The sequence below is a fragment of the Panicum virgatum genome, chromosome 4K (assembly GCF_016808335.1).
Source record: "Panicum virgatum strain AP13 chromosome 4K, P.virgatum_v5, whole genome shotgun sequence".
Taxonomy (NCBI): domain Eukaryota; kingdom Viridiplantae; phylum Streptophyta; class Magnoliopsida; order Poales; family Poaceae; genus Panicum; species Panicum virgatum.
The window spans coordinates 8,759,741-8,769,879 of NC_053139.1; positions in this window are offsets into that span (position 1 = coordinate 8,759,741).

A 10,139-nucleotide genomic window follows, 5' to 3' on the forward strand; every position below is an offset into this window, starting at 1 on the left:
CTTATGCTACCTAAGCATATGACAGCTCTTAGGCAAGGAGTGGTCCCCCGAGCTCCCGAGGTGATGCTGGATGATGCTGTACAAGCACGTCCAGGGCACCATCACCCCAATGACTCAGGAGAGCCCCCAAGATGGCAGCTCCACTACGGCCAGCAACATGCACGCCTTACGGGGCGACGGCTGTAGGTTATCACTAGATAGGTTTAATGTGTTTCTCCTTTGTAATGATTTGGTGCCTACGTGTGGTCCAGAGCGGTAAAGGTCCGCCCTTGTAAACCCGATCTCTGGCTTCATCGCACAACGCAGGCGACACCAACAAGTGGTCCAGAGCGGTAGAGGTCCGCCCTCGTAATCCCGGCCTCTGATGTACACCACGAGTCAAGCAATAAAGGAGATTTGCTTTCTCAATCCTGTCTTTACTTTAACCTAATAGCACTTGTTCGTTCAACCTGCATGTTTCTTTCTCCTGCACGGAGTCTTTTCTTTGTTGCTAACAATCCAAATTGAGCTGCTAGTTTGTGGTCAGGTGGGGACACCCCTTCTAGCTGGAAGGCAGTTCGGACCCCTAGGGACCTCCTCAGGAGAAGTGGTGCCGTATCCTGGGGTAGAGAAGCTCCGCGTAGCTTAGCCTGATAATGTACCCTAAGCCTACGTACTTCACTGCCCTGTTACGAGTTCCCCAGTATCCGAGGCTGCTGTCCCTAGAGGTCCCGGGCTCCTTTCTAGTATAAGGCCTGGTTTCCTACACCTTGCTGCGAGGTCCGGTGGCGTAATTCATGGGATTGTCAGCAACGCTCTAAGTCCACTCCGGTGGCCCACTCCGGCGGAGACCGCTCGCCACGGTCGTCTCAAGTCCACTCCGGTGGCCCGCTACGGCGGAGACCGCTCGCCACGGTCGACTCAAGTCCACTCCGGTGGCCCGCTCCGGCGGAGACCGCTCGCCACGGTCGACTCAAGTCCACTCCGGTGGCCCGCTCCGGTGGAGACCGCTCGCCACGGTCGACTCAAGTCCACTCCGGTGGCCCGCTCCGGCGGAGACCGCTCGCCACGGTCGACTCAAGTCCACTCCGGTGGCCCGCTCCGGCGGAGACCGCTCGCCACGGTCGACTCAAGTCCACTCCGGTGGCCCGCTCCGGCGGAGACCGCTCGCCGCGGTCGCCAAGAGCCGGGTCCGGGAAGAATGTTTGCTCCCTGAGCGATCCGAAGTCTTTATAGCTGCTTAGCTTGGTTCCGCACCCTAAGCCTACACCTTCGTCGTCCTGTGGAGAGCACTCTAGTACCTGGACCTAGCAACCGGTGTACCGGTCCCAGGGGTCCGGAGCGCCCGCTCTCTGCATGAGCTCACCAACGCAATCAAGTTGCGTAGGAACACATCACGATAGTAGGCCCCACCCGCGGGTTCGTACCTCTCCCGAGGTGGGCCCGGGGGCCACTGTCGGTACCCCAGAACTGGGGTACCCCCTTTGCAGTGACTAGACAAGAGCCTTGTGGTTATCCTTAACTACAACCAAACAGCCGGACCCCTGTGATCTGGAGCCCTGTTCACATGACAACGGTCCCGGACCCGTCCCCCGGCTGGGGAAGGCCTGGGAGCACCACGTGTTCCGGAAGAAGCAGGCGCTCAGCCCGAACAGTCGGGGGCTCCGGACCCCCCGTAGAGGTCCGGACCCCCGCGGAGTCCCGGACCCCCTTGTATAGTAACCGGACCCCTCGCTAAGGGAAGGAATTGACACCCCGCCCCGGGGAGGTCCGGAGCTGCCACATGTCTGCAAGTACAGACACGTATATAAGACCGCTTGGTCTACAAGGGTTCATCTACCACTGCATTCATCGCGGTAGGTGGACGTCCGCATTAATATAGCAGAAGCCGATGCGATTCTTTGATCAGGGGACACTATTGATCGCATATTACCAAGACGTGTAGTGGAGCCGATGGCGCCGCCCACGCCGCGCCTGTCAGGTTGCCATGATAGATGGACACGACGGCTCGGCTTCACCCATTATGACGCCTACATAATAGCCTCAACAGGTCGCGCTGCAAGCTACGCTCCCCCAACGGGCACCTTGCTGACGGGACAAGAGAAGACCTCCCTTCGTCAGAGCCTCAGATGGTCAGCAGGGGATGAAAGCATATCGGAGGAAAGATTCGTAACCACTGTAGCCATTTGAGTACCCTGCGCAGTATGAAGCACAGTCACGTTGGGCCCACTTGTCGGGGCCCCAACGTCCTATGTATCCGCACCCCTTGGTCTATAAAAGGGGGGTGCCCGCTAGAAGAAAAACTCAGGCTGGGTAAGAGCCAAGACCCGGCAGAGGATAGATTCATACACAACAGAGCTGAGCAGAGCTTGGCAATGGAGCTTCCCTGGGGAATGCTGCTTCTGCTGGTCCTCTCCATCTCCTCCTCCTCCTCCTCCGCGGCTGTCGCCACACTCGCCGTCAGTGCTCCGCCACCGGCACCTTCACCTTGTCATGCTCAAGACGCTGAAGGTGTACGTTACCGCCATCACAGCGGCTGGTGGTAACGACGCCGTCATGGCAAGCTACTTTCATGTAGCCTTGTCTGGGCCAGCCCGGACCTGGCTCATGAACCTCACACCTGGGACGATCCAGTCCTGGGAAGAGCTCTGTGCGAGGTTCACGGCGAACTTCGCCAGTGCGTACCAGCAGCATGGTGTGGAGGCACACCTTCACGCCGTGAGGCAAAAACCCGGAGAAACGCTCCGGGCCTTCATCTCGCGCTTCACCAAGGTACGGGGTACCATTCCTCGAATCTCAGATGCATCTATTATCACTGCTTTCCGCCAGGGGGTACGTGACGAGAAGATGCTCGAGAAGCTGGCGACGCACGAGGTGGAAAGCGTCACTACGCTTTTCTCCCTGGCAGACAAGTGTGCCAGGGCCGCCGAGGGCCATGCATGGCACTCATCCCCCCAAGACGGAGATGCCAAGGCTGGCGGCTCCGGTGCTACCGCTCAGGGCGGTGGCAAGAAGAAGAAGAACAAGAACCGGAATCGCGGGGAACCGCAATCCGGTGGACCAGTCGTTGCAGCAGCAGCGCCAGCGGCGGCGCCGGCTGCGGCAGCAATGGCTGGGGGCCAGAATGCACATGGCAAACGCCCTCGCCCGCAAGGTGGAAGCGGAGGTTCATGCCCAGTGCATCCCACCGCTCGCCACAGCGCCGCTGACTCCTGCGAGATCCAAAAGCTCGCGAAGCGGGTCAGTGGGCGGCGTGAGCTGTAACGACCCGGCCCGGGATAACGGCTAAGATCTACTCTTCAAGTTGAGTAAACCACACCTACTAATTAATCCACTTGCGCTTTCGTCCTCGCTTCGCGCAAAAAGGATCGATCCGGAATTAATTAGCTTCCCGTGACTCGGTATTTAAATTGGTCTGGCTCTCAACCAACTTTCAGTATGGGACAATTCCCGCGGATGAACAGTGTCGCGACGCTACAGTACTCGAGCTACAGTACCCGACATCAGGCCCGGCCCAATTCGGCTACAGTACTCTAGCTACAGTAACCCGTCTTGCTACAGTACCCGGCCCGACACTGTTCCCCTGGGCTGTTACAATCATCCCCCTTAGGACTCGACGTCCTCGTCGAGTACCAGACCAACCTAAATACCAGGATCTCCTCTCTTAGCCACGTCCCATACGTCTAGTGCTAACGGTCCCATGTGCCACGTCCGTGCGTCCAGTGCCAACGGTCCCTGTGCCACGTCCGTGCGTCCAGTGCCGGCGCATCCTCGATGCCCGCGCATCTGCGCCCACACGCGCCCGTCCACATGCCGGTGGCATCTGCGACCACGCGCCCGTGCTCATGTCCGCGCACTTCTGCCCGTATGTGGCGTGAAACCGCGAGAGTCGGCTCTGATACCACTGTAACGACCCGGCCCGGGATAACGGCTAAGATCTACTCTTCAAGTTGAGTAAACCACACCTACTAATTAATCCACTTGCGCTTTCGTCCTCGCTTCGCGTAAAAAGGATCGATCCGGAATTAATTAGCTTCCCGTGACTCGGTATTTAAATTGGTCTGGCTCTCAACCAACTTTCAGTATGGGACAATTCCCGCGGATGAACAGTGTCGTGACGCTACAGTACTCGAGCTACAGTAACCGACATCAGGCCCGGCCCAATTCGGCTACAGTACTCTAGCTACAGTACCCGTCTTGCTACAGTACCCGGCCCGACACTGTTCCCCTGGGCTGTTACATGAGCAGTCCTCCAAAGACGGCTCACCCCCTCCTTGCCAGCGGGCCGGCAAGGAGAAGGCCTCCGACAGCGGGGCCGCCGTCGGGGAGAAGGAGCTGGGGTACCAATCCCCCACTCGTGAGCCGAAGGGCGTCTACCACGACGACGACTCCGATTCCGACAACGGCGACCGCCGCAAGAAGCTGTACGTAATGTACGGCGGAAGCTGGGAGCTTGTCTCCCGACGGGACGTGAAGTCCCTTCGCCGGGAGGTCCTTTCGGTGAAGCCGGGGGTCCCGAAGGCGGCGCCGCACCAGAGGTGGATGAACACCACCATCTCTTTCGGGCCATCCGACTGCCCGGAGAATATGGCCGGAGCTGGTGTACTACCTCTGGTCACCGCTCCTATCATTTCCAACGTAAGGCTCTACCACGTGCTGATTGATGGTGGGGCTGGCCTCAATGTCATCAGCTATGCAGCGTTCAAGCAGCTGCAGATCCCGGAGTCCAAGCTGACTCCCTCTCGCCCATTCTCTGGATTGGGCCCACATCCGGTGTTCCCTCTGGGGAGCATCACATTGCCGGTCACGTTCGGCACCGAGGAGAACTTCCGCACAGAGAGCGTTCTGTTCGATGTTGCGGAAGTGAACCTCCCGTTCAACGCCATCATTGGCCGGCCGACACTCTACCGCTTCATGGCCATTGCTCATTATGGGTATTTGGTCTTGAAGATGCCTTCCCCTGCCGGAGTCCTCACCGTGCAGGGCGACCGCACCGCTGCCATCGCTGCAGTTGAGAGACTGCATGCTCTGGCGGCAGAGGCTGCACGTTCCGAGGAGGATCCATCCACCTCGCAACCCAAGGCGCCTACTAAGGCTCCCAGGGTCCAACCGTCCGATCCGGACCATGTTCCCGTGAAGACGGTTTAGATTGGAGCGGACTCCACCAAGACCACCCGCATCGCGGGGAACCTGGAGGAGAAATAGGAAGACGCGCTCATCACTTTCCTCCGGGCAAATGTCGACGTGTTCGCCTGGGAACCGTCACAGATGCCCGGGATCCCCAGGGAAGTGATCGAGCACAATCTGAGGATCTACCCCGACGCCACGCCGGTGCGCCAGAAGCCTCGGAAGCAGTCCGTGGAGCGGCAGAACTTCATCCGCGAAGAAGTCCGCAAGCTCCTACACGCCGGCTTCATTGAGGAGGTCCACCACCCCGAGTGGTTGGCCAATCCGGTCGTCGTCCCAAAGGCCAACAGGAAGCTTCGGATGTGCATCGACTACACCAGCCTCAACAAGGCATGTCCTAGAGACCCCTATCCTCTTCCGCGTATCGATCAGATTGTGGACTCCACCTCCGGGTGTGACCTTTTGTCTTTCCTAGATGCATACTCTGGTTTCCACCAGATTCAGATATCTAGAGAGGATAGGAAGCATACTGCCTTTGTAACAGTAGATGTGCTTTATTGCTACATTGTCATGCCGTATGGTCTAAGGAATGCCTTACCCACGTTTGTACGAGCTATGAACAAAACATTCTGTAATCTTATTAGAGATATTGTTGAGGTTTATGTCGATGACATTGTGGTCAAGACTAAGGTAGGGTCGACACTAGTGGAGGACCTGTCCCTCGTCTTCGACCGGCTCCGCGCCACGCGCACGAAGCTGAACCCAGTGAAGTGCATCTTCGGCGTCTCAGCAGGGAAGCTGCTGGGTTTCCTGGTCTCACATCGAGGCATCGAGGCAAACCCAGCCAAGATCAAGGCGATCGAAGCGATGAGGCCTCCTGGCCGCATCAAGGACGTCCAGAAGCTTACTGGATCTCTCGCTGCTCTTAGCCGCTTCATATCGAGGCTAGCTGAGAGGGCCCTCCCCTTCTTCAAACTATTGAGGAGGTCCGGTCCATTTTCTTGGACCGAAGAGGCTGAACAGGCCTTCCAGGAACTGAAGCGGCACCTCATCTCGCTGCCAGTATTGGTGGCTCCAGAGCCCGGTGAGCCGTTGTTTCTGTATCTTGCTGCGTCTGCGGAGGCAGTCAGCATGGTGCTGGTCGCCGAAAGGATGGAGCAAGCTCGCCAGGGGGACACCAGGGTCTCCCCGGCCAAAGATGGTGAGCCAGACCCCGGACACGGGGGCCCGTCAGCCTCACCTCTGCCTGAAGCCCTGGACCCCGCACAAGGGGGTCCAGAGGAGCCTTGTGCCAGTGGGAACCCAGAGCCGCTGGGGGCCCAAGGACCTGATGTGGTGGATAAGGGCGAGCCGGACCCGGTAACCAGGGTCCGGACCGTCCAAAAGCTAGTTTACTACGTCAGTGAAGTCCTCCACGAGGCGAAGGCCAGGTATCTTGAGACGCATAAGCTTATCTATGCAATACTTATTGCGTCCAGGAAACTGCGCCACTACTTTCAGGCACACCGAGTTGTCGTAGTGACCTCTTACCCGTTAAGAGCGATCCTGCACAACTCCAACGCCACAGGCAATATCGCCAAGTGGGCGGCAGAGCTGGCCGAGGTCCAACTGGACTTCCAGCCACGCCATGCAGTCAAGAGCCAGATCCTGGCTGATTTCATAGCGGAGTGGACTCCTTCCTCAAGCAATTCTGGGGGTCCGATCGTCAACGCTGGACCCCCGGAGCCGGAAATCAGGGCACCAGTCTTCACTGAGCCCCACTAGACACTCTTCTTCGACGGGTCCGCCCTCGAAAAGTGGGCTGGAGCTGGTGTGGTCCTCATCGACCCAAACGGAGATCAGCTGAAGTACATGGTGCACCTTGAGTTCAAGGCCACCAACAACATGGCGGAGTACGAAGCTCTGATCTTTGGCCTGACGCAAGCCCTCTCATTGGGGGTCCGGCAGCTTCTGGTGAAGGGGGACTCCCAGCTAATCATCAAGCAGGTCCGAGGGGATTGCAACTGCAACAATCCCCAGCTCGCGGCATACCTCATACACGTGAGGAAGCTCGAGAAGGACTTCGACGCCTTGGAACTACAACACGTTCCCCGCGAGCACAACTCAGCAGCAGATGATCTCTCTGCGAGAACATCTACCTGGGCATCCGTGCCCGAGGGTGTATTCAAAAGACGGCTGCTGAGACCTACCGCCCAGCCTGCCGAGCTGCGTGAAGGGGATCAAGCTAGCACCTCGAAGCCAGCGGTCCCGGCAGCACTCCACCTGTGGTGCCCAACCTGGGCCGTGTGCCCTGTTGAGGATCCTAGTGACCTCGCAGAGCCACCCCCACCTACTTAGGGAGCTCCCGATGCATGGATCTCCGAGATCCGGGACTACCTGAAAGATAACATCCTCCCTGATGACGATGTGTCTGCTGAGCGCATAGTCCGATTGGCTAAACGCTACGCGGTGGTAGAAGGGGATCTCTACCGCCGTGGCGCCAACGGTGTCCTCATGCGGTGCATTTCCCAGGGAGAGGGCCGCGAGTTGCTCGCAGAGATCCATGGAGGCGAGTGCGGAAGTCATTCCTCCTCTCGCACGCTTGTTGGCAAGGCCTTTCGGCATGGCTTCTACTGGCCAACAGCACTCCAGGATGTGGCTGAGCTGGTAAGGTCCTGCAAAGCATGCCAATTCCATGCAAAGCAAATACACACCCCGGCTCAAGCTCTGCAGATGATTCTGCCCTCATGGCCATTCGCTGTGTGGGGTGTGGATATCCTGGGGCCATTCCCCCGGGCTGTCGGCGGGTACCGGTTCCTCTATGTCGCCATCGACAAGTTCACCAAGTGGCCGGAAGTTACCCCTATGGGGAATATCACTAAGAAATCAGCAGTCGCATTCCTCAGGTCCATTGTGTGCAGATTTGGCGTCCCAAACCGCATCATCACGGATAACGGGACCCAATTCAAAAGCAGACTCTTCCAAGAGTACTGTGAGGACATCGGCATCCAGCTATGCTTTGCGTCCGTAGCACACCCCCGCAGCAATGGACAGGTTGAGAGAGCGAATGCAGAGATCCTCAGGGGACTCAAGACCAGCACCTACAACTGCTTGAAGAAGCATGGTGCCAAATGGGTTGACGAGCTTCCATGCGTACTATGGGGCAACCGGACCACACCCAGCCGAGCCACCGGGGAGACTCCGTTCTTCCTGGTCTACGGGGCTGAAGCATGCCTTCCCCCAGAAATTCACCTGGGCTCACCACGGGTCCAGGCCTTTGACGAATCCATGCAGGAACAGCTGCGGCACGACGACGTGGACTTCGTTGATGAGTGAAGGTGGCGAGCAGCAATCCGAAATGCATGCTACAACCAGGCGCTCCGGCGCTATCATCAACGGTTCGTGCACAGTAGGGAGCTCCGGGCTGGCGACCTCATCCTCAGACGGATCCGGAGCCGAGCAGGGCTCCACAAACTTTCCCCCAGCTGGAAGGGGCCCTTCAGGGTTACAGAGGTATGCCGGCCCGGATGCGTTCGCCTCGCCACAGAAGATGGAGTGCCGCTGCCCAACCCATGGAACATAGAGCATCTGCGTAAGTTCTACACCTAGGCAGAGCCGGAAAATAATCTTTTCCTTTGTGATAAGATAGAGTTACCGTGCGGCCCAGAGCGGTTGGGGGGCCACCCTCGTAAACCCGACCTCTGGCATCCATCGCACCGTCGGCTAACGCGCGGCTCAGAATGGTAGAGGTCCGACCTCGTAAACCCAGCCTCTGGCATCCATCGCGCAAGCCATGTACATAAAGATTGCAAAGGAAATAATTTCTCCCAGTTCTGTCTTTGTGTCAAAATTTAAATTCGCATTTCGATTCTCAAGTTTTTACTTTTCTAACCCCCGCGGGGACCTCTACCCTTGTTGCTACAACTAAGATCTGAATTGAGTTGCTGGACTGCCGTACAGATCCGGACCCTCTTGCTGCTGGAGAGGAGTCCAGACCCCTAGGGACCTACTCTGGAGAGCGGGTGCTTGTTTCCTGGGGTGGTCCGGAGTCCTGTGTAGCCGCTTAGCTGGTTCCGTACCCAAAAGCCTACACACTCCACCACCCTGTAACGAGTACTCTAGTACCTGGAGCCGGGTAATTAAGGGCCCGGACCCCGTTCCAGCTCAAGAGTTGGTTTCCTAAGTCCAACACGGCATGTCCAGTCCTATATCTCAAAGGATCGAGTACAACAAAGTGATCTTGCCCGCTGCTGCGAGAGGCCTGGGACGATGAAGCCAGGTCCGGGAAGATTGTGCTGTTTCCTGGAATGGTCCGGAGCCCTGTGTAGCGCCTTAGCCTGGTCCCGTACCCTAAGGCTATACACTCCACCACTCTGTAACAAGCACTGAGCAACCTGGACCTGCGCATCTAGAGCCCCGGACCTTGTACCAGCCTGGCACTAGTCAGGGATGAGTCCTGCGGGCCTGCTACTAAACTGTAAATTTGAAGTGGTACACAGGTTAAGTCCTGACTGGTGGTAGCCAGCCTCAAACCACTGAGCCTACCTACCAGGGGGTCCTAGCATCCGCTTCAAACCCTTCATGCAGATCAAGGTCCAGTCTCAATGGTAGACAGACTCAAAACAACTGAGTCTATCTCCCAGGGGGCCCGGAGCATCCGCTTCGTCCCAGACATCATGAATGGATTCGGCATGCGTCAAACAGCTAAGTTGCAGTATCATTGCTACTGTATAAGTGAATTTGATTCTTCTCCCTGTAGTTCTGTATGCTACACAGGGAACAAGGCGCTTGCTCGTCTTACAAACTATGCAGCCCTATGCCCAAGGAGGTCCGGAGTATCTTCTACGGCTCAGGTGGCAGACAGGTCCAAGCAACTGAACCTATCCGCCAGGGGGCCAGGGCGCCGGGGTGCTGCATACCGCAAATCAATAACTGACAAACAGCTAAGTTGAAGTTTCTTCTATTTAAAAAATTTCAACTAATACAGTGTTTGTTACATAGTGCAAAAAGAAAAAGATACAATGCCCAGCTCAAGGGTCCGCAGCTTCCCGTTT